We start from the raw sequence: 26,317 nt of genomic DNA, 5'->3' as shown, positions 1-26,317 counted from the left end.
AAAAATATGTATTTTCAAATTTGTACTGCCATTCAAAAATAGAAAGTATATTAATGAAAAAAGAAAAGCACAATTTAAGCAAAACATTAATGAAAATTATCTAAAGGAACTGTGTCAGCTGTATTAAAACTACTTCAATTGAAACTTCATCTTCCAAGTTACTGTAAAAATTTAGAAAGCTGTGAAAGAGAACATTATATAATCTTACTGTGGGTTTTAAAAACTCAATGTAATAATGAAAAAAATTAAGAATGTCAAAACGTGCCTTTATAGGGGCACATTAAATCTTTATGACATTTCTTGAATTACATGGTACTAAACTCCTGATTTGTTAGTACTGTTGTCATTGAGTATGGTACATGGAAACCATGGTTGCCAGGTCAATGGTGGTTTTCGGTTTGTTTTTAAGCAGCAATTCATTTTAGTGACAGACTGCACTACAGCCACTACACTTCTCATTCTTGGAAAACGAGAAGAGTTCATCAAAAGTGTGTGGACATGGAAGTCTAAAATTATTTCGAAATAAGTGTACAGATGGATCAGTTCAATTCCATTTTAAGTTGTTTTTATTAAAGAATGAGAGCACATTTTATTGCTAGAAGTTAAATATATAATGGATAAAAAGTTTTAATATTAAGTTTAAATTTTGAATGACTTAAAAATTGAACTATTTAAAAAAACTGTAACTAATACTTTTAAAAAATACTGCTTTGAACACAAAGGTGTATATGCTGTTTGAATTCAGGATAAAGATATCTACATATTCTTGTCCAAATTAAGTATACCATTCCTTACACAAGGTCCTTCATAATCTGTTATTTTAAATCTGTTACCAATTTGAACATAGAGATCACATTTTCTTGCCTCATCAATCATCGGGTAGTAAAATGAGAAATAATATTCGGCATTAATGTGCAAATCTGGACAATTTTTACAGCAATTACTTGATTTGTAGTCACAAACTCTACTTAAACTGACATGTCTTCCTTCTCCTAACAATAAAATAACACCATTAAACCTGAGACTTAATTTCAGTCCATAAACTGGGTTTGTTCTCATTATTAATAATTCTTGTTTCATAATATATCCAGTAATGCATATATTTTAAGTGTTGATATGTATTATATTTGGCAATAATATTCAAGTACATTACTCCAACCTCTTAAGTGAAAATCAGCAATCAAAGCAGTGCCTTAAGCAGAAAGCATTAATATTTAGTGATTGCAGGCAGCACTGTCATCTTTATGTCTATAAAGATGCAAACAAATTTTATTAACAATGCAAACAGATGCAGACAGATGCAAACAAAGTTTAAAGTAGAATGTTTTAAATGTGTGCCTGAAAACAAGTCTATTATTAGACCCCCATAAGGAGATTCAATTCTGAAAAGATCCAAATGGAAGTCTGTCAAACTGTATATGCATCGTGGTGATTCTTGAAACGAAAATATCTTCCCATTATTTAAGCAAAATTCTACCGACCCTTGAACATGTCCTTTATATGTTATTCTCCTTATACACGCAACATATCCTGCTTCCTGGTTATAACGCCATTCTCAAACACAAAATCAGGCCAATTTTTAAGAGAAGCCAAGACTTAAAAAGCTCGGCGGCGATGGCTCACGCCTGTAATCCCAGCACTTGGGGAGGCCGAGGCGGGTGGATTATGAGGTCCAGAGATCGAGACCATCCTGGCCAACATGGTGAAACCCTGTCTCTACTAAGAATACAAAAATCAGCTGTGCGTGGTGGCGCGCGCCTGTAGTCCCAGCTACTCCCGAGAGTTTGAGGCAGGAGAATCGCTTGAACCCGGTAGGCGGAAGTTGCAGTCAGCCGAGATCCTGCCACTGCTCTCCCGCCTGGGCGACAGAGCGAGACTCTGTCTCAAAACAAAACAAAACAAAAAAATTCCTTATGATATTTCCTCTTTGATATTTGCCTATATGAGGATTACCACATAACATAAAGGTTACGGGGAATTTATCAAGAATGTAAAGACAGTTAAAGCTTAAAGAACTTAAATATTACCTAAGCTAAATTTACATAGGAGAAAACTGGTGCCCAAGTAAATCAAGCAGCTTCGCAATATCTCAGAATATCAACGCCAGGATTAAATCCCGCTGGTTCTGTGGTTTTTCCAGTAGCTCCAAAGAAACATTTTTAAATTAGGGGTTTAAAAACTACCAGATGTTAGGAAACAAAGGCGGTGCCACGACGTGTGCTGCCGTCCGTGTGTCGGGGGAGACGCGAGCTATCTTCCCTGTGCACCCGCGGCCTCCCACTGCCCACAGCCCAGCACACACGAGGTACTCGGGGAAGAAACAGGGAGACAAAGGCAGAGTAAAGTTCGAGGCTCAGTCCCGGCTAGAACTCCACGCAAACGACGAGGAGCCCGCTAAAGCTCACCCAGCCTGAATTCAATTCTGAAACCAGACTGCTGAATCTCACCCAGACGGCGTCCAAAGCCTCCAGGGGACGCGCGGACCCTACAACGGCCAGGCGGCGGCCCGGGCCTGCAGCGGTCGTTGGTCGTCGGCGTAAGCGTGTCAGGAAAATAACACGAAATGCAGCACAGGTGGGAAGCGGCCGGAAGGCAGCGGGGAAGAGCGGAAATAAAGCAGAGAGCGCAGGGCGCCGCGGGGCGGAAGAAGCCGCCAGACGCCCTAAAGAGACTGGCCGCTGGGCCCTCACCATGCAGCGCCTGGGTGACGGCGAGGGCGCCTTCTGGCCGGATGCTGCCGGGGCGGGAAGCACCGTCTCGGACACTTGCCCTCCTCCCACTGCTCGACGGGGCTGGGGAAGGACGAGGGTGAACCCCGCAGCCACCGCCGCCAGCCCCCACTGTGTATTCGGCGTGAGAGTGAGCCGGGCACTATCCAGCCGTTAGCAGTGGTCTGGTAGTGACCCCGTTTCCCCTTTCCCCTCCTCACCCCTTCGGGTCTTCAAATGTTGGTCCTAAATCCCGGGGCCCAACGACCAAAAACCGCCGCCACCGTTTAGGGGACCAGTCGGTCAGAGCGAGGGGGGGGTCGCCGCAGGGGGAGGGTAGCCCACCGGGACCGCTCGCGCTGGTCCTCGTGTCTCCACTCGTTTCCCAGCGCGCAGCGCGCGCGGTGGCCTAAGCCGCCCCACGAGGAGTGGTGCCTCATCCAATCAGGGATTAGCTTCGGGGCGGGGCGAGGAGGAGAGAGTGGGGCTAAAGTTCAAATGAGGCTCTTGGGCTAGTCAAAGTGCTTGGAGTGACAGGCATTTCGAGCAATTGGGGTGAAGAGAGCGATTTTTAGGGTGTGGGTGGGCACGGAATAATAAATGAAGGTCCTAGGTGCATTGTTTAGGTGTTTGAAGACAAGGGCTGCAGTGTGAAATTCCGCACTTAAGGGAAAACATAGATGCATCGTAATGGTTCTTTTTCTTGTTTGATGTAGTTTTCTTGTAAACTGCTAGTTTGACGCAAAACAACCACATATATCCGGTGGACCTTTGAAATTAAGGGCTAGGGGGAGGTGGGTTATAAAGCTAAAAGATGGATTTGCAAATAGGACTAGAAGTATAAAGTATAAGTGGTTTAAATGACTAAGAAAATGGGTTAAATGAGGAGAACTAGCGGTAGGCCTGACGCTACCACTAATCAGCTTACAGAGACATTTGGCAGAGGCGAGCTGCCGAACTGGGTTCTATGCTCTTGTAAAACCAACTTTCACAGATAGGGTTGTTTGGCATTCGGTATGCGTAACTTCAGTTTTGCTTCCTTTGAAGACAGCTCGAGATTAAATGCAGACAAGGAAAGAAAAAACCACCTTTAGGAACCAACTATTTATCTATAGATAATGTTAGTTTCATGGAATATTAGACAATAAAGAACCTAGCTCATGTTGATTCTCTAATTAACAAGGAACTTCATGCCCAGAATATTCACCGAGTAACACAGATCTCCTTATTCCCAACCTCAAGGTGATTTCTTCCACATTAACTCCTAATGTATTTTCTCCATATATTCAAGGAACTAATGAATGTCTACCAATTTAAATTTTGTTAAAGTATATTTTTAATTTTTAAATATACTACAACAGTGAGGAATTAGCAGGGACTTTGGAGCCAGACAGACCCTGTTTAAAGTGGGGATTGTGAGAATAAAATAATATATGATATTACCAAATATTGAGCCAGATGCCAGAAACAATCCTAAGGACTTTTCATATTTTCATTTAATTCTCACAGTAACTTTGGTAAAGTTACTAGCCCTACTTTGCAGACGGGGAAACAGATGCAGAAACCTTAAGTAGTTTGGGCAAAGTCATATAGCAAGTAAGTGGCTCCAGTTTGAAACCTACAGACATAATTGCTATACTATACTGTCTCAAAATACGTCCAGAAACAAGTAGAAAACTTGGCATAGTACTTGATGCACACTGGAAGCTCAACAAATATTTTTTGTAAGCCATCTGCCCTTTAGTCAATGAATACAAGTGTCATTTTATATAAGATGTATGCATTCAAAATAAAGCAACTAGAAAACCTAGACTGATAGACCTGGTTGGCTTTGTTTGACATGTCACCAATTCTGTACCTCGGGAACTGTGATTGTTATATTGATTACTATTTTTTGCTGCTCTTTTATTTCTCCAGAAAAAGATTCTCCTCATTCTTCATTTTCATGTCGGTACCTTCTCAATTCCTAGTAATTAATTCTAAATACGTGTGTTTAAGGTTAAACTATCTGAAATGAGGTTAGGCATATTAGTGGCAATTTAAAACAAGTAATTTCTAGGAATGGCCGTAAGATCCTTAAGGAGTCACTAGGTGGAGATGTTGTGAGGTACAAAGATTGTTCTTGGAAATAGCCTGGAAGGTTGTTGAACATTGCTGGTTTTCTTGTTTCCCTTTTTGTCTTTTTTCTCCCCAAGTATAAAGAAAACCAAATAGACAAGGGCTTCTCAACAGGCATTACAGTCAGACCACAGAACCTTGCCATAGATGAGACAGTGTTGTTTAAAGACCCTTCCCATACTTAACATTGTATGTCATTTTGGTTAGATTTTGTCTAAGTTTTTATTATCCAAAAGTTTATTAATAGGTATACTTTTCAAATGCTATAAAAACTATTTTCTGCATGTACAATTAAAGAAATGACCTTTAACTTTATTTCTCAAGGCTCCCAGAGAAAGAGATCCAAAACACTTTTATCAGCTAGAATTCTTCATTAACAGATTCCAAATTGGATTTGTTTTAAGATTATTTGAGCTTATGGGAAAAGGTGACCCAAATGAGTAAGAAGGAAGACGATAAGCAATGTAAAGGTGTTTGTGACTAAAAAGAAGTGTCGAAAGATACTTGGCATACAAGGGAGAAAATAGAAGGGGATCTCTGCAAACACCAGAAAGAGAAATAATAGTGACTGTGTGACATGGGAAGTAAAAGTTATCAATAAAAAATTGGAAGGAGCCGGGTGTGGTGGCACACACCTGTAGTCCTAACTACTCTGAGTTAGGCTGAGACAAGAGGATCACTTAAGCCCAGGAGTTTGAGGCTGCAGTGAGCTGTGACCGTGCCACAGCACTCCAGCCTGGATGATAGAGCGAAACCCTGTCTCAAAAAAAAAAAAAAAAAAAAAAGGAAGAGATGCAAAATTCAAGTGGTTAAAAATAGTCTGAATACATGTATTTTCCCCATATAAAATGCAAGCTTTTATATCACTTAGAAGTTAAAATGCAAGTTTTTATATCACTTAGAAGTTATTTTCATATACATTCTGCAAAATACACCCCCTGACAAAGCAAAGAGAAGCAATGGGAAATCTTTAAAATGTTTAACATCCAACTTAGTCCTCTGTTCCATATAAATGAGCCTGTGCAGTGTTCTGGTTTATTTTCCATGTGTGGGAGCTTCTTCAGCTTCCTTTATCACTGTGGCAGTGATATGACACAGATCCACCAAAAACATGGCAGCTACTTGCATGTTTATAGAATTAATGATCTACAGCACATCGCTCAGGAACAAGGAACTCTTTAATGTGGTGAATCTTCAATTGAAATGTCATCTCAAACCTGTTTTGGAAGTGTGGATTTGGGGTTTTGTTTTATTTTATGTGTGTAGTAAGTATGTTTATTCTAATTCACTGACCCTTACTTTCTTATCCTGGTTTAATGCATTCTGCCTGACAGATGAATTTGAACTTTTCATTATACTGGAAGGTGAGCATCAGCACCAAGATGACTATATGTGGCGGGAGAGGCACGTTAACATTGCTTTTTTCCAGTTACGGTGATGAGCCATATTTACATCCTGTCAGTGTACCCCCTATGATTAACAACCTCACTTCCCAAGGCAGCAAATCAGAACCTGAGATCTTCTTCACATGTAGCTAATGGCCTATATATGGACCAAACCCATGACCAAGGCCTCAGTTGACATAGGGGCAAACTAAAGGAAGTACTCATAAAGCTAACCTTTTTCAGATTAGTATAAGTTGTTAGTTAACATCAGGATCCACTTATCTAATTATTAAAAATAAATACATAAATAAACCACAATAATAGAAATAGGTGATGTGAAAGGAAATACACATTTTTCTCTGAGAGATCTAGGATTAACTCACAACATAAGAAGCTAATATATGTAATAAAAAAATAAGTTTCTGATAATGAAGACTGATTAACTTTGGTTGAGAGAGAATGTGATTAAATCTTTCCTGTCTTATCTCACTGGATAAGTTTGGTAGTGTGCTTCCCTGGGTAACAAGTTACAATGAAAACTAGAGCTGTAAGACACCTTAGCAACCATTTGGCTGGGAAAGCTGAAATTAACTTGCCCCAAGTCAAAGAGCCAGTTAGCAGCTATACTGGATCTCCAACTCCTCTCTTCTAACTTTCATTCTGATACTCTGGTTCTCCCAGAAACTTTTAAATTGCATTTTAAGTTTTTTTAAGCCATCATAAATATATTCCATGAAGAAAATTATTTTGGTTGAGGACAACAGGGCCAGCATTGGTTCAGGCACTTCAGTACACCTGGCCATGAAGGATGTGTGAGGCAAAGCACTTTCTTAGGCATGACATTTCTCTCTTAGCACTCCATGGATGGCATCTTCCCTAGATGATTCCAGCTGTGACAGTCCAACTCTGTCATTTGTCACTGCAGAGGAAGCAGAGAGAGACTCCCGTTTGGTGCCCAAGAGGGCACTTTGCTTGCATTTCTGAAACGCAGGAAATAAGGACAGTCCATGGAACTCGAAGGGGAAAGAGGAATGCCATTATGACCCATAATGCAGTCTGGGTTCTAAACTAAGCATCAGATCTTTCTAATGAGTCACTGTATCTCTCTTAATTTGCATTGATCAGCTTGTATCCACAGTCACTTGGGCATCCCTGAAATCACGGGCTTTTTATGTTTTGCCACCTTTTACGTATTCCATTCCAATTCTGATTCTTAATAAATTAGATACATTTCTCTCAACCTGTGTCTTAACAACACTGAATTACTAAACCCTTCTGATGAGAAAAAAGAAAAAAGGCCAAAAAGCAGTCTTGTTCTGCTGTCAGCATAATTAATTCAAATGTAAACTTTTGAAACATCTACAATCTGTAATTCTGGTTTTCACCTGAGTCCTGTGGCCCTATGTATGTTTGGCAGGCTAACCAGACAGAGTTAGAACTTCCTCTCTGATGCAGTCCAGTAGCTCTGTGTAACCCAAATAGAGGTCTTTAGTTCTATTAATAAATGTTATTCTATGAGATAGAATAACTCTGTAGTATGTGTTTAGTGGGGTAAAGATTGGGTGAGTAGTTTATAGGTCAATTAGTTGGAGGTTCAAGGGGTAAGAAGGGAGTGATCAGTGGAATGACTAAGATGTAAATTCAGAATGGGTGTTCAGAAGATTGATTCAGAAGATCAAATGAAGATCAAATGAATGAAATGAAGCAAGAGGAGAAGTTTAGAGAAAAAAGCATGAAAAAAACGAACAGAGCCTCCAAGAAATATGTACTATGTGAAAAGACCAAATCTACGTCTGATTGGTGTACCTGAAAGTGACAGGGAGAATGGAACCAAGTTGGAAAACACTCTGCAGGATATTATCCAGGAGAACTTCCCCAATCTAGCAAGGCAGGCCAACATTCAAATTCAGGAAATATAGAGAACGCCACAAAGATACTTATTGAGAAGAGCAACTCCAAGACACATAATTGTCAGATTCACCAAAGTTGAAATGAAGGAAAAAATTTTAAGGGCAGCCAGAGAGAAAGGTCGGGTTACCCACAAAGGGAAGCCCATCAGACTAACAGCAGATCTCTTGGCAGAAACTCTACAAGCCAGAAGAGAGTGGGGGCCAATATTCAACATTCTTAAAGAAAAGAATTTTCAACCCAGAATTTCATATCCAGCCAAACTAAGCTTCATAAGTGAAGGAGAAATAAAGTCCTTTACAGACAAGCAAATGCTGAGAGATTTTGTCACCACCAGGCCTGCCCTACAAAGAGCTCCTGAAGGAAGCACTAAACATGGAAAGGAACAACCGGTACCAGCCACTGCAAAAACATGCCAAATTGTAAAGACCATCGATGCTAAGAAGAAACTGCATCAACTAACAAGAAAAATAACCAGTTAACATCATAATGACAGGATCAAATTCACACATAACAATATTAACCTTAAATGTAAATGGGCTAAATGCTCCAATTAAAAGACACAGACTGGCAAATTGGATAAAGAGTCAAGACCCATCAGTGTGCTGTATTCAGGAAACCCATCTCACGTGCAGAGACACACATAAGCCCACAATAAAGGGATGGAGGAAGATCTACCAAGCAAATGGAAACCAAAAAAAGGCAGGGGTTGCAATCCTAGTCTCTGATAAAACAGACTTTAAACCAACAAAGATCAAAAGAGACAAGACAATTACACAATGGTAAAGGGATCCATTCAACAAGAAGAGCTAACTATCCTAAATAGATATGCAACCAATACAGGAGCACCCAGATTCATAAAGCAAGTCCTTAGAGACCTACAAAGAGACTTAGACTCCCACACGATAATAATGTGAGACTTTAACACCCCACTGTCAACATTAGACAGATCTACAAGACAGAAAGTGAAAAAGGATATCCAGGAATTAAACTCAGCTCTGCACCAAGCAGACCTAATAGACATCTACAGAACTCTCAACCCCAAATCAACAGAATATACAGTCTTCTCAGCACCACATTGCACTTATTCCAAAATTGACCACATCGTTGGAAGTAAAGCACTCCTCAGCAAATGTAAAAGAACAGAAATTGTAACAAACCGTCTCTCAGACCACAGTGCAATCAAACCAGAACTCAGGATTAAGAAACTCACTCAAACTGCTCAACTACATGGAAACTGAACAACCTGATCCTGAATGACTACTGGATACATAATGAAATAAAGGCAGAAATAAAGATGTTCTTTGAAACCAGTGTGAACGAAGACACAACATACCAGAATCTCTGGGACACATTTAAAGCAGTGTGTAGACGGAAATTTATAGCACTATATGCCCACAAGAGAAAGCAGGAAAGATCTAAAATTGACACCTTAACATCACAATTAAAAGAACTAGAGAGGCAAGAGCAAACACATTCAAAAGCTAGCAGAAGGCAAGAAATAACTAAGATCAGAGCAGAACTGAAGGAGATAGAGACACAAAAAAACCTTCAAAAAATCAGTGAATCCAGGAGCTGGTTTTTTGAAAAGATCAAGAAAATTGATAGACCGCTAGCAAGACTAATGAAGAAGAAAAGAGAGAAGAATCAAATAGACGCAATAATAAATGATAAAGGGGATATCACCACCGATCCCACAGAAATACAAACTACCATCAGAGAAAACTGTGAACACCCTACACAGATAAACTAGAAAATCTAGAAGAAATGGATAAATTCCTGGACACATACACCCTCCCAAGACTAAACCAGGAAGAAGTTGAATCCCTCAATAGACCAATAACAGGCTCTGAAATTGAGGCAATAATTAATAGCCTACCAACCAAAAAAAGTCCAGGACCAGATGGATTCAAAGCCAAATTCTACCAGAGGTATAAAGAGAAGCTGATACCATTCCTTCTGAAACTATTCCAATCAATAGAAAAAGAGGCAATCCTCCCTAACTCATTTTATGAGGCCAGCATCATCCTGATACCAAAGCCTGGCAGAGACACAACAAAAAAAGAGAATTTTAGACCAGTATCCCTGATGAACATCAATGCAAAAATCCTCAATGAAATACTGCAAACCGAATCCAGCAGCACATCAAAAAGCTTATCCACCATAATCAAGTGGGCTTCATCCCTGGGATGCAAGGCTGGTTCAACATACGCAAATCAATAAATGTAATCCATCATATAAACAGAACCAAAGACAAAAACCACATGATTATCTCAATAGATGCAGAAAAGGCCTTTGACAAAATTCAACAACACTTCATGCTAAAAATTCAATAAATTAGGTATTGATGGGACATATCTCAAAATAATAAGAGCTATTTATGACAAACCCACAGCCAATATCCTACCGAATGGGTAAAAACTGGAAGCATTCCCTTTGAAAACTGGCATAAGACAGGGATGCCCTCTCTCACCACTCCAGTCAACATAGTGCTGGAAGTTCTGGCCAGGGCAATCAGGCAGGAGAAAGAAATAAAGGGTATTCAATTAGGAAAAGAAGAAGTTAAGTTGTCCCTGTTTGCAGATGACATGATTGTATATTTAGAAAACCCCATCGTCTCAGCCCAAAATTTCCTTAAGCTGATAGGCAACTTCAGCAAAGTCTCAGGATACAAAATGAATGTGCAAAAATCACAAGCATTCTTATACACCAGTAACAGCAAACAGCCAAATCATGAGTGAACTCCCATTCACAATTGCTACAAAGAGAATAAAATACCTAGGAATCCAACTTACAAGGGATGTGAAGGACCTCTTCAAGGAGAACTACAAACCACTGCTCAACAAAATAAAAGAGGACACAAACAAATGGAAGAACATTCCATGCTCATGGATAGGAAGACTCAATATCATGAACATAGCCATACTGCCAAAGGTAGTTTATAGATTCAATGCCATCCCCATTAAGCTACCAATGACTTTCTTCACAGAATTAGAAAAATCTACTTTAAAGTTCATATGGAACCAAAAAAGAGCCTGCATTGCCAAGACAATCCTAAGCAAAAAGAACAAAGCTGGAGGCATCACGCTACCTGACTTCAAACTATACTACAAGGCTACAGTAACCAAAACAGCATGGTACTGATACCAAAACAGAGATATAGACCAATGGAACAGAACAGAGCCCTCAGAAATAATACCACACATCTACAACCATCTGATCTTTGACAAACCTGACAAAAACAAGAAATGGGGAAACGATTCCCTATTTAATAAATGGTGCTGGGAAAACTGGCTAGCCATATGTAGAAAGCAGAAACTGGATCCCTTCCTTACAGCTTATATGAAAATTAATTCAAGATGGATTAAAGACTTAAATGTTAGACATAGGCAGTACCATTTAGGACGTAGGCATGGGCAAGGACTTCATGTCTAAAACACCAAAAGCAATGGCAACAAAAGCCAAAATTGACAAATGGGATCTAATTAAACTAAAGAGCTTCTGCACAGCAAAAGAAACTACCATCAGAGTCAACAGGCAACCTACAGAATGGGAGAAAATTTTTGCAATCTACTCATCTGACAAAGGGGTAATATCCAGAATCTACAAAGAACTCAAACAAACTTACGAGGAAACAAACAACCCCATCAAAAAGTGGGCGAAGGATGTGAACAGACACTTCTCAAAAGAAGACATTTATGCAGCCAACAGACACATGAAAAAATGCTCATCATCACTGGCCGTCAGAGAAATGCAAATCAAAACCACAATGAGATACCATCTCACACCAGTTAGAATGGCAATCATTAAAAAGTCAGGAAACAACAGGTGCTGGAGAGGATGTGGAGAAATAGGAACACTTTTACACTGTTGGTGATACTGTAAACTAGTTCAACCATTGTGGAAGACAGTGTGGTGATTCCTCAAGGATCTAGAACTAGAAATACCATTTGACCCAGCCATCCCATTAGTGGGTATATACCCAAATGACTATAAATCATGCTGCTATAAAGACACATGCATACGTATGTTAATTGCGGCACTATTCACAACAGCAAAGACGGAGCCAACCCAAATGTCCAACAATGATAGATTGGATTAAGAAAATGTGGCACATATACACCATGGAATACTATGCAGCCATAAAAAGGATGAGTTAATGTCCTTTGTAGGGACATGGATGAAGCTGGAAACCATCATTCTTCAGCAAACTATCACAGGGACGAAAAACCAAACACCGCATGTTCTCACTCATAGGTGGGAATTGAACAATGAGAACACTTGGACACAGGCTGTGGAACATCACACATCGGGGCCTGTCATGGGGTAGGGGGAGGGTGGTGGGATAGCATTAGGAGATATACCTAATATAAATGATGAGTTAATGGGTGCAGCACACCAACATGGCACATGTATACATATGTAACAAACCTGCACGTTGTGCTCATGTACTCTAGAACTTAAAGCATAAACAGAAATAAATAAATAAAAATAAAAGTGTTCCTTTAAAAAAATAGGAGTGGAATGACATTTGTAATGTCTAGAGTTTAGAGAAGTCTTGGCTAAAGTATGTTGAAATTGATGGGCATGTGACTCTAAAATTAGGTTTTAGACAATCTATGCAGCTCTTATTCATTTATCCCTTGATGGAAATTATGGTGAAGCTTAAATTCCTGCAGATCCTAAAGGAAATTTTTCAGCCAGCTTTCTCTTTAGCCTCTGGAAGTATTCTTAGCTGGCACAGAGGACTTCATCCTCTTCATCACTGGAAAAGTGGTTCAAGGGCATGTTCAACATTGCTCAACAAATATTTGTCTGGAACTTCCTGATTTCTAATAATGATAGCAAGTCTAATGAGTTGTACTTCAAAACATTTTTTGAGCCAAAGTGATAAGGTGGAAATACAGTGGGCTTTGGAATGAGACAGGTCAAATGCTGGCAGTGTAACTTCGGACATGAATTATTTAGTTTCCCAAGTCTCCACTTTTACATAAGTTACCTTTTTTTTTTTTTTTAGCAATATTGTCTACCTTGTCTGATTGTTGTCTGGAATAAGGAAGATGCTGTGTCAGTCATGATGGGCTGGGTTATGCTGCAATAATAAACAGTCCCACAAATTCCAGCTTAAAACAGCAAAGTGTATTTCTCTCTGGAGCTGTGGTGTCTGTAGCTCTGATCCTAAGCAGTCATTCTTCAGCTCTTTACTCAGGAGTCAAGACTGATGGAGCATCACTGGTTGTTACATTGCAGGTTGCCATGGCAGAGAGAAAGGAGACTCTGCAGGGTCCTGCATGGGCAAGTCAGTGCTAGGTTCTAAAATGGCAAGTCTTTTTCAGGTACAGGCTGTGATACAGGTGGTGGTCAATTTCAGATTCACTGTATCTTCTAAGAAACTGGTGCAGAGTCCTCCTCTTCCTCATGCAGGTTACCTTCTGGGACATTGCAGCATCTGCAGGGCTGTTAGGACTACATGTACGTACCCATGTGCCTGCCCCTTTCTGGCATGGAACCTGGGAATGGACCGTCATAGTCTGGTGGGATCAGCCCATCTTTGATCAACTTCCAGATCTGCTGGCTAGAGTTGGCATTGACTGGTTGGTTTCACTGGGATCCTATGAGGCCTTTTTGTCATGGCAGAGGATGCTGGAGGCATGCCTCTTCGGTTGCCTGAGCATGACGTATGGCTGTGGCCATGGTACTCAAAGAAAAATAACATATCTGACTTTTTTTCTCTTAAAAATTACATTATCTTTTAGGTGAATGAGAATCAAGCAGATTCTCCTGAAATACATCCACAAGCTGAAGGCAGAGAAGGCCTGCAAGAAGCCCCTGGCTAACCAGATAGGCCCCCAAGGTTAAGACCAAGGAAGTACAGGAGTGCCCCGAGGAGCCACTTCAGGCCAAGAAGGAGGTAACCAAGACTCTGTCCAAGCAGGTAGAGATGAAGACATGAAGGCCTCCCTCTCTTATGTAAGCATAGTGGTTGATGTGGTTTGGCTCTGTGTCCCCACCCAAATCTTATTTCAAGTTGTAATCTCTGTGAGTCCAGGGAGGGTCCTGGTGGCAGGTGACTGGGTCATGGGGGCAGTTTCCCCCATGCTGTTCTCATGATAGGGAGTTCTCATAAGATCTGATGGTTTAAAAGTGGCAGTTTCCCCCATGCTGTTCTCATGATAGGGAGTTCTCATAAGATCTGATGGTTTAAAAGTGGCAGTTTCCCCTGGACTCTCTCTTTCTCCTGCTGCCTTGTGAAGAAGGTGCTTTCTTCCCCTTCATCTTCTGCCATAATTGTAAGTTTCCTGAGGCATCCCCAGCTATAGGGAACTGCAAGTCAATTAAACATCTTTTTTTTTTTTAATAAATTACCCAGTCTCAGGTAGTATCTTTATAGCAATGTGAAAATGGGCTAATTATATCTATCAGTCACTCAGTAAAACAAGCCTTCATCTGCCATAAGAAAAAAGATAACATTGTAATTAGCCGAATAAATATGTGTTGGATTTTGTTTTAATAAGGCATGTGTGAGTTGATTATGTACCGTTTGTTGTCATGTCTGAACACAACCTCCTATGATATGTATGCACAAGGTTAAAAAACACACGAAACCTAGATACTGTTTAGGCTGAGAACTAGAATGACCACAGGGGCGGTCAGCTTCTCACCTATGGGGTGGACACTGTCAGGTAAAGTTAATAAGAAGTCACTCAGTAAAGATTTAACACTAGATTTCTCTTTACAGTAGAAACTTACCTCACTAATTCAGATTAAAAGGAGGAAAAGGGATTTTGTCTTGAGAAAAAATTAAAATATTTATATGTCCAGACTAACAATAAGCATTTACCGTTTTATACAGAAATTTGAAAAATAAATTCTGACCAAATGACTTCTTTTGAGAACAGATTTATTGAATACATAAGAGTGATTTATAGTGTACTTGCAAGTAAATGGGTATAAATAAATGACTTCTTAAGAAGTGTTTGGGATCCTTAAATGATTGTCTAAAGTAATTTAAGTATTCTGTCTTGTACCCTTGGCCATGCTACTAATTTTTTTAAACTCTTGCAGAATTAAACCTTAGCCCATCCCTGTCAGGAATGTCACAAAATACAAATTGTTGAGATCTGAATTAATGAGACTTTAGGTATATCAGTACATAATTTAAAGCCACTATGTTACTGGTCTTAGTAGTGACAAGGGAATAAGCAAATTGAATGTGTTACCAATTGTTAATTCATACTGAGGTTGCCAATTTACGCATTAAGAACTTAAGAATAAAGGAAGTAGGGATTTAATACAATGGGAGGAGATACTGAATGAGTTCTTTTTTTTCCCTTTCCCACCTCCTATGATAGATTAATTATTTTTCTGCTGATATGAAAATTATATATTCTGTTTGACTAACCCACTACAACCTATACCTATCAACATTTGTGTTTTCTTTCTGATTAAGACAGGGACTTCAGAACTCTCTCAGCTCCCTCTTTTCTTCCCCACTTCCCCAGCCAAACTACACATACCTGCTTTGTTGCTGTTACATGGAATTTTAGTTTTGGATCATCACACACACACACACACACACACACACACTCACACTCACACACACATTTTTTTCTTAAACATTATTTAAATTAGTTATTTACTCAACCCTTATTCCTGTATGACTGCCTAGATTTATTTCTCTTAGGATATTTTTTCCAATAGTCTTTTCAAAATTGGGCTTTGAATACAAACTTTCTGAGCCTTGAATGTCTGACATCATCATATTTCTTTCTCCATCATTTTTAGATATTAGTTTTTCTGGGTATAAATTCTTTTTACATCAGTACCTTGAAATAGTACTTCATTATCTTTTTGCCTCCAGTGTTATTATGGATGAGTCTGATGTCAACCTAATCTTGTTCTTTTGAAGATTTTATGTTCTTCCTTTATGTAATCACTTATTATTTTTCTCTCTTTGATCTTAAATTTTATCACAATGTATCAAGGTGTAGGGTTTTTTTCATCTATTTTGTTGAGTTATCTATGATAATCCATCTGAAGATTGAAATCTGAAGGATCAGAGATTTTTATCTTTCTTTGATTCTAGACTATTGTCAGTCTGTTAATATTTTCTTCTTTCTACCTAATTGTTTTCCTCATCAAGGTTTGCTGTGAGTTACGTGACATGTTTGTGTCTCTCCTACATCTCCCACAAATAGCTCTTTTGTATTTCCTACTCCTTAAAATAGTAATAGCTTATATTTATGCAGGATTAGTTATTTGCCAGAGACTCTTATGTGTACTGTGCATATATTAACTCATTTAGTCCTCATTACAATCATATAGTGTAGGTACTATTATTATCTACCCATTTTATAGATGAAAAAAAGTCATTACATATTAGTTAAGTGAATTGCTCAGAGCATTTCAGCTAATATTTGGCAGAGTTGAGATTTGAACCCAGGCTTCGGGATCCAGGGTTGCACACTTTTAACCACTACGCCATGTGGCCTTTTATTTGTCCCTGATGCTATTGGTAAAGTTCTTTGACTTTGTAGTTTTCAGCTCCTAATTAACTTATTGGTTGTATCTGTTCTGCTATTTATCTTTCCTGTTGAGATTTTACTTTAAATCATATTTTTAATTCATAACTGTTTCCACCTTTTTTTTTTAATAACTACTAGTTCTTGCTTCGTGTTACTGTTAGCCTCCTTTATTTCTTGGAGAATATATGTTAGTTTAGTTTCATTTGGAAGATATTAACTTAATCTACTATAGCTTGTTTATTGTGTAGGTGTTGCCCTATTTGGTTATCTAATATTCTTTGTGAGTTTATAGTCACATCTGCAGTCTTCATTAGTAATGTGAATTGGCGGCAAAGGACAGTGTACCCTTCTTAGTTATTTAAGGAGTCAGCAGCTGGCCATCAGCCAGTAGAGTCTTCCTATGTTTTAGTCATAGTAACCAGTGCTCGTGGAATGAATAGAGAAGAAGGGACAACTCCAGGACCTGCCTCTATTTTTATCTACTCTTCACCACAGCCAACACAACCCTGATGTAACTCTCCCACTAGGTGCCCTACTAGTGCTGACATTTTCCTGCTTCTCTGTCAAAGTTGTATTCCACCCAGTAGAATTTGAGAGAATGAACTTATATCACACAAGCTCTTCCCAAAATTTCTCCCACAATGATGTCCACCCTGCTACATCTTGACTGCTGTTTTTTGCCAAAACATTTTTAGTCTTCTCAGAGTTTCTCACATTTTTAACAATAGGTTTTTATATCCTTTGAGGTCTGTCTTGAAATTGTGACATCTCCAGGGTTTGGTCCTGGGGAACTGCTTGCTGCCAATGCAAAGTAGCCATCTAATGAGGAACCAGAAACCCTGAACTCAGTCGTTAAATAAATATAGAAGTGGGAAGATAATGTTTTTGACATAATACAAATAAACAATTCATAACGTTAATGAATATTATCCCTCAGTGGTACTGAATTGATAAGCTTATTTTGTCATTTCTTGCTAATGATACATGCAAACCTGTAAGGACGGACTCCAAGGCTTCCCTCTTTTTTCATCACCCCATCTCCTTAGAGGAAGTTTAATGGAGGAAGTATAAATAGACTATAAATGGAACTTGGCTTCTGTAACCATCTTCTGCTATTCTTTCTTTCTCTTTTCCCATCATGCAATTAGGGTGAGCTGAAAGTGGGCATGGTGGTGTCCAGGGGATGAAAAGCTGGTTATGGATTTGGGCTTGTAACCCTGGCCCCAACAAACTGACCTGGTGAACATTGGACAAATGTGGCAGCACTGGGTTTTCATTCTGTTATTAATTTTGATGATGTTTGAAGAAGTAATTGAAAAATGGTTAATTTTCAGAAAAGTGATCCTATTTTCCCATTTATTAAAATCCTAAAAGAATAGGTTTAAAATAATATATTTTATAAAGTTTAACAGATGTTTTATCTTCTGGACAGAAACACACAAGGAAGATGAAACATTTAATAAAAGGAGAAAATACAGGCCAGGTGCGGTGGCTCACACCTGTAATCCTAGCACTTTGGGAGGCCAAGGTAGGTGGATCACCTCAGGTCAGGAGTTCAAGACTGACCCTGTCTCTACTAAAAAAAAAAAAAATACAATATTAGCCAAGTGTGGTAGTGCATGCCTGTAATCCCAGCTACTTGGGAGGCTGAGGCAGGAGAATCACCTGAACCTGGGAGGTGGAGGTGGCAGTGGCAGTGGCAGTGAGCCAAGATCACACCATTGTACTCCAGCCTGGGCAACAAGAGTGAAACTCCATCTTAAAAAAGCAAAAAGGAGAAAATACAAATCATAACTATCATTTATTGAGCACTTACTTTGTTAGACACTGTACCAGAACTTTAAATACCTTATCTCATTTATTCTTCACTGCAATTCTATGAAAATTGCTATTATTATCTCTATTTTACCTTGAAGGAAGCTAAAGCTTAGAGAGTTTAGGTTTCTTTGTTTTGTTTTGTTTCAGCTATCAGTTTATTGACTTATAGAGTCTGTCAACTTGGGTAAGCTGACAGACTCTATAAGGAATCTGGAAACTCAGGCAAATAGCCAAATTGACTAACCCTATTTTAGAAATGTTGGATAATGAATGTGCTGAAGGATGCAGGTGACTATTTCCAGAATTTGTAGTGAGAATCCCATAGATCACCAACAGGCATCATCCTTTACTTCTGAGCACCACAAACAACTTCTCATTCAAGTAACTGGTATTTCATTAGCCTAATTATCACAGTAATGAATTGCCATAATGTTGGAAAACATATCTGAGAAGTTGGAAGTTTATTTATAAAGTGATGTCTTGTGTGTGCAGGTATACACATACGTACATATATATTTGTCCATAGGTATATACGTGTGTGTGTATATATATATATAGATATATAATATATATCTATATATATCTAGCCTAAATATATATATATCTATATATATTTATATATATATCTCTATATATATTTATGTATCTATATATATTTATATATGTCTATATATATTTATATATCTATATATATTTTTATATATATATCGATATATTTATATATATCGATATATATATCTATATATAAATATATGTAGATATATATCTATATATAATATATATCGATATATATATCTATATATAATATATATAGGTATATATATCTATATATAACATATATAGATATATATATCTCTATATATAGATATATATATTTATATATCTATATATATTTATATAGATATATATATTTATATATCTATATATATTTTTATATATCTATATATTTATATATATCTACATATATTTATATATAGATATATATAAATATATATAGATATATATAATCTACATATATTTTTATATATCTATATATAGATATATATCTATATATAGATATATATATCTATATATTTATATATATATCTATATATTTATATATATATCTCTATATATATTTATATATATATCTATATATTTATATATATCTCTATATATATTTATATATATATTTATATATATTTATATATATATCTATATATTTATATATATCTCTCTATATATTTATATATATATTTATATATATATTTATATATATCTATATATATCTCTATATATATTTTTATATATATTTATATATATCTATATATATCTCTATATATTTATATATCTCTCTATATATTTATATATATCTCTATATTTATATATATCTCTATATATTTATATATATTTATATATATATTTATATATATTTATATTTATATATATTTTTTATATATTTATATTTATATACAAATATATATTTATATATCTATATATAGATATATATTTATATATATCTATATATATATTTATATATATAAAATAAGATACTGTAAAAACAACACAGTGAGCACTTAATTGCTTGGTGTGTAGGACTGGTTTTTGTTTTCCTCCCCATGAGACTAGTAGTATTGAAGGACTTGGTACGCCTACTGGACTCACACTATCCTGGTAGCAAGCTCTGGAAGAGACACCAGAAGCAAAATAGCCACCATATTTAAGAAACCGTATTGTCACTTCAAAGCTGCTGCTCATTGTTTTGTGGTTCATTCATATACCTAGACCTTTCAAAGAAATAGAAAAATTATCCGCCAGGTGTTCCTCAAGGCTGTCCACAATTAAGAAACATTTTCTCTGGTAGCTTGCAGAAGAAAATTAGGGGTGAAAAAGAAGACTTCTCTTAACAATTTATTTATTCTGCAGACCTTGATGGACCATCCCTCACTATTTGTTATGGTACTAAATCCTGCAGAATACAAGTAAAGGTATAATGTATACCATCCCTGTCTCTGGTCTATCTCTAAGAAATAATTATAAAATTATTTATAGATCTTGTATCTCATGGCAGGTTTTTCAAAATTTGATTGTGTCTAAGAATTGTCCTAGGTGTTTATCAAAAATGCAGATTTCACAACCCTCATATATTTTAAATCAGGAGAATTAGCAAGTGGCATTAGGTCAGCTGCATATAAGACAGCAATCTAAAATAACTTCAACTGCTTGAATAAGTTAGCCGCTTATTTCCTCTGGAGGAAGACAGTCCAAGCCCGACCTGCTGGCACCATAGGGACCCAAGGTTCTTTCTGTTTTACCACCCTATGTGCCTGGCTTCCATCCACAGAGTCACCTCATGATCTGGAATGGCTTCTTGTTTCTAGCCATGCTGTCCACTTCCAGGCTAGCAGCAAGAGAAACGGGAGAAGAAAACTTTGTATTCTTTCCCATTGAAGGAGGCTTCCTGGAATTCCTGCACAGCATATCTCCTTTTATTTGATTGGCCAAAACTTTGTCACATGGAAAAGAAGGCCAAGTGTATGGCTAATTCCACTTAAGTCAAGATCATCTTACTAAAGAGGAAAGGGACTATGATGTTGGGGTAGCCAACTAGTAAGCTCCAGTAGATGTAGAATGTTGCCCCAGGAACCTGAAATTTTAACAAGTTTCCTGAGAAATTCTGATGCAAGTGGCTCATGGAATGCACATTAAGTAACAGTATCATAGGAAATCAGAATAAGGGGGAAATTGGCTGATGTTATGGCGGTTTTTTAAAGTCTATTTGATGGAGGCAGTAAGCCCAAGGAAAATGTACTCTCCTTTATAACGAATATTGGAAAATTGGGTATCAGTGTTAATTAAAAATTTTAATTAAGTATTGCCTTATTATATGTGTGTTATTTTTCCAAATATTTAGAAGAAACACTGAGCACACACATGTACACACACACAGATTGATCTGTGCGAATCTTTAAGGTGGAAAGACAAGTGAATCTTTCAGGTGGAATCTTGAATGATGTAAAACCTCAGAATTATCAGTATGATTGCTAATTATAACTGAACAGTTATTTTACTTTTCTAAGTTCTGATTTCAGAGAAAGAGGTGTTCGTTTATAAAACATGCTTTGGTTTGTATTCCTGGCTTCTATTATTTAGGCTACACTTCCCTTCCTCCTCCTTTCCCTGACAAACAAACTTTCTTGTTGGGCAGCTTTGACCAAAAAAATAAAAAATAAAAAAAAAATAAAAAGCACTTTACAGCCCATATCCTTTCTCTTCATAAACTGATTGCTTTAAAAGAGCCATCACGTCCAGTTGCTGAAAGCCAAGCCAGTCTGGCCATTACTGGAATTTCCAAAAGTTCCAAAAGTTCGGCAGCTGGGTCAGATCAGTCCAATGGAGTGGCTAGAGGGACTAACAGCCACCCCAGGGCTCATGGTGCCACCCAGAAACCACAGGGCCTGGACGTGCTCCCCAAAGTTTGGCAGCAGGAGGGCCAAGCAGCTGCTTTGATTCTGAGAGCTCAATTGTGGTGCAGAAGCTAGAGGACACAAGGATCTCTTTAATAAACGTTAACAGAAAGAATTGATATGTAGGTACTAGGAGGAACTGTAAGCCTAGAAATACTGTTCAGAATATGAAGGGGGTGTTACTACCTACAGCCTCTTGGTTAGCATTTATTAAGGACATCTATGTGCCAAGCCCACTGAAGGGCTCAACATACTTTAACCTTCACAGTAATCCTGAGAGGTAAGTAGTAATACCCCCATTTATACTAGAGAAAATTAAAACAGATAATTTTCAGTGGATGTAATAACTTTCAATGGGGATCATTTTAATGGAGCAAGACAAAAATGTCAGGCCTTTTTGTTTTATCACAGAGATTTCCCCATGAAGACTGAATAGACTCATCAGAGAAAAATGAAATTGTGGTGAGGAACTGCAAATAAATGTGATCATATTTGTGAAACAACACAGAAAAATTAGAGAACTGAATAACAAAACTTCCAGTTTGACTAGTTATATTCCCATTAAATCTAGAAATAAGAAAATTATTCTGACAGTCTCCCATTAAATTAGATGGTACACAAACAGAAGAACATCTAAGAGAGGAGTAGTGTTTTTTAATTTATTTTATTTTATCTATATATATTTTAATGATGAGAGTAATGATGGAAATGGGTAATGTAGCCAACCTAAAAGCTCACATGCTGAATTGATGGGGTTCCCACAGGCAGAGAGTGGGGCAAACACCCCGGAAAACTGGTGCTCTCAGAGCCAGTCAAATCCACTTCATATTGGTGCATGTCAAAATGGTTTTTTATATGATAGTCATCTGGGCAACAGAAGAAATTTAAGAAGACAGAAAGGAAAAATCCTTTGTACCTTAAACCCAGAGCCAGTCTTAAGAATAGAGATTTCAAACTTTGGGATAAGATAAGCAAAGGATTAAATAGGAAATTTACAATGCATGGAGATAAGTGTGAGGTTTATGCATGCATGTAAGCCGCAGCCTGAATAATATCACCACTAATACTGTCAGGTGTAAGATTGAGAGACCACACAGACCTACCCTCTGCATTCTGATTGTGAGGAAGACTTGGTGTTTCTTCTTCCAAACCAGAGCAGAAACAGGCACAGCACCTGCTTTGTGCTCAGGTACTCAGTATAAACTTGTTGCAGGGAGGAAGGCAGAAAAAAGAACAAGAATGGTTGGTTAGATGTTTGAACGTAAATCTCCTGAGCAGCTAGAAATGAAAGATCTTCCTTACCTTGATTGCCTGTCTGTAGAACATTATAAAAAATAAAATAACTCTGGGAGACCATGAAATTCTATTCACGCTTTATAATTTATGAGTGCTATGTACACTGTGACTACTAGACACTAAGAAACTCCTTTGAAAAGTGTAGAATTTTGTTAAGGAGTAAGACAAACTATAAACAAGGCAAACTCATCAATTTCAAACTTTCAGCATAGAGGTGTTTTGGAATGGCTTAGCCTCTTGAGCTGTGCCTCCCTCCACTGCCCATTTTATCTATCATCTATAAGACGGGGTTTCATTGTGTCATCCAGGCTGGAGTGCAGTGGCATAATCATAGCTTACTGCAGCCTTGACTTCCCAGGCTGAAGTGATCCTCCCACCTCAGCCTCATGAGTAACTGGGATTACAGGGGTGCACCACCACACCTGGCTAACTTTTTAATTTTTTTAGAGACCATGTCTTGCTATGTTGCCCAGGCTGGTCTCAAACTCCTGGCCTCAAGTCATCCTCCTGCCTCAGCCTCCCAAGTAGCTGAGATTACAAGAATCAGCCTTTGTGCTCAGCCTCCCATCCTCCATTTTAGAATCCCTGGTAAAAGAAGGGTGCTGGACCTGCATCCACCAATTGAGCCCCCATCTGCAAAGGACACTTGGTGTGGTCTTTGTTTTCCCACACTGCTGCAAACGTTCAGGCTGGCACTTAGTAAGTGCCTAGAGGGGCCATGTGAAGCTGGAAGGACTGTCTTTATAAGAATAGACTGGACCACATGGCCTTCCAACAGGCACTGTCATGAACCACTTGCCCTGCCTGTCTTCCACTTTGCCTTCCAACACATTTCCCATCTCCTAGGCTAATTTCTTCTTCAGGACCTCACCATTCTGACCTGACAGTGGCCTCGCTCTTGGCTTCTCAACAACATCAGCAAAGATTCTAGGGCTTGGTTTAGAAGTGCTAAAGACTCTGAGGGAGAACTATAGGAGGATTAAGGCCTGTCCACTCTTAGAAAATGGCCAAGACAGATTTCTGCTGAATCAACATTATGTACATCACACATGTAAATGATATCCTTTGATTTGTAACCAGGTCTGTCATTGCAATAGGCCTGGAGGCCTTGAGAAGGATTGCACCATTGCCCACTCGTGGAGAGCCAGGGTGGTCCATTTGCCATCACTGCATCCCAGCTTCTCAGCATTGGACCAGGTGAGTTTCAGCACTATAATTTGGAATGCACATTTTGTTGCCCAGAAATAACTTTTCCTTATACACCTAGAGAGTAAATCCCAATTACCAAGATGCCCAGTTTGGGAACCTATGTGTGCATCTGTATGTATAACAACAAACAAGATACAGGGACACATCTCTTACTATTACAGGCTTTTGTTTTATCTTAATACCTGTTGTGACGTTGCTTCACAAAAGGAAGTTGCTTTGCCAACAGTTCACTGTGGAATACAGATTGTTCATAATGCTGTCAGCTCATAAACCCCATACTGTCCTCACTGGGGACTGCTGAACATGAAAAGTATGTGGTGTAACTGGGTGCAACTTGCATGGCTACTGTCTTAGCTCAAGCTGCTATAAGAAAATACCATAGACTGGGTGACTTAACAGACATTTATTTCTTATTGTTCTGGAGTCTGAGAAGTCCACGACCAAGGTGTTGGCAGATTCCATTCCTGGTGGAGGTCATTTTCCTGGCTTGCAGATGGCCACCTTCTCACTGTGTCCTCACATGGCAGGGAGAGAGAGAGAGAGAGAGAGATCTGGTCTCTCTTCTTCTAAGAACACTAATACCATCATGGGACACCACCCTATGATGTCATCCAACTCTAATCACCTCCCAAAGATCCCACCTCCAAATACCATCACACTAGGGGTTAGGATTTCAGTATATGAATTTAGTGGATACACAGATAGTCAGCCCATAACAGATACATTAACAAAACTAGAACCAGGCATTAATTGTGTCAGCTTAAATTTCAGGCTCCAGGGGCAGGCACTGCCATATCTTTCCATACTACTTCCCTAGGTGAGGATTTTAAGAAGTTAAGAAGTGTTATATCATGTTGAACTTTATAGTCAAAAAGCACATTTATTTATTAGAAATAAATGTGTTGCCTTCTCATCATGTCAAGTGGCCACTGGCTAACTGTAGCACTGTGATCTTGGAAAGAAAGTAATGACTATATTTACTTAGTTTCCCTACAAATAGGGCATGTGATATATATTACAGAATTTTGAGTGAAAATACTGAGGTATGAGTCTTAATATAACATCACTGATTATAGGATCTTGAATAAAATATTTAGTGTGTTTAGCCTCAGTCTTCTTGTTTGTAAAATGAGAATCACAGTTACCTTGTTGGTTAAAAAGGCTATATGATAAGCTAAGTCATTTGATATTTATAGGCTCAGTTTCTTCTTTGCCTTATGGGGGTGACAGTTATTAAATGAGCAAACTTATGTGAAAGTGTGTTATGAAATAATAAATCCTAAAATGCTATATATTTTCTGAAGCTGTTTTCAACTCAGATAATTGTAACTCTGTGGTCACAACATACCTTTTCCATGAGAATGGAAACTTTTGTCCTTTACCTCTGTAGCCCCACTACCAAGTTCAATGCCTAGCATATTGTGGACAGTGAATACATGTGAACTGAATGAAAGGAGTGAAGGAACTGAATTCTCTGTCATGGGAATAAGCTGGCTGCCTTGCCCTGCCAGGAAAAAGTTAATGCTTAAGGCTACAAATGTGGAACCCTACAGATCCTCTGGGTTCTTGGAAGAACTCCTTGATTCTACCAGGTATCTTCCATACCAGGCAAAATTTGTACAAGTTATTTGAGCCTGGCAAGGAAAAGAATCAAGCAATCCAAAAAAGGGGGCAGAAGGGATAAAAATTGATCTTTTCTACTTTTCTAAGAGTCTGCCCTGCTGTCTAGGTGGGACAATAACTTTGGGATCGAAGTTTTTCTCTCCAAATAAGCTACCAATGATACCAGTGTGGAATAAGAATCATATCTGCTGGAGAGCTTGCAAACAATACATCAATATAGAATCCCCAGAGCAGAACAGGGAATAAGTATCAGGAAAGTCAGATTTTTGCTCTGGTTCTGT

At 38.2% G+C, this 26,317-nt stretch overlaps 1 protein-coding gene and 1 long non-coding RNA gene across 9 annotated transcripts in view; one reads left to right on the top strand and one right to left on the bottom strand.

Moving 5' to 3' along the window:
• Positions 1–3,138, bottom strand: part of RBM46 (RNA binding motif protein 46) — a 47,624-nt gene extending 44,486 nt beyond the window's left edge. For 2 of the 8 annotated variants that reach the window (XM_055111956.2, XM_055111961.2), the window contains exon 1: positions 3,054–3,134. The gene's annotated coding sequence lies outside the window, so the exon portion shown is untranslated. Of the gene's footprint in view, positions 1–2,447 lie in introns of all 8 variants that reach the window. The other 6 variants (XM_055111958.2, XM_055111957.1, XM_055111954.2 and 3 more) reach the window with 6 other exon arrangements.
• The window catches only part of LOC134730296 (uncharacterized), a 28,413-nt gene continuing 4,585 nt past the window's right edge, over positions 2,490–26,317 (top strand). Inside the window, exons 1-3 of the long non-coding RNA XR_010112051.1 lie at positions 2,490–2,574; positions 13,876–14,089; positions 24,285–24,401. This is a non-coding gene — a long non-coding RNA (uncharacterized LOC134730296). The remainder of the gene's footprint in view (positions 2,575–13,875; positions 14,090–24,284; positions 24,402–26,317) is intronic.

The sequence above is a fragment of the Pan paniscus genome, chromosome 3, assembly GCF_029289425.2.
Source record: "Pan paniscus chromosome 3, NHGRI_mPanPan1-v2.0_pri, whole genome shotgun sequence".
Classification (NCBI taxonomy): domain Eukaryota; kingdom Metazoa; phylum Chordata; class Mammalia; order Primates; family Hominidae; genus Pan; species Pan paniscus.
This window is presented reverse-complemented; position numbering and strand designations above follow the sequence as displayed.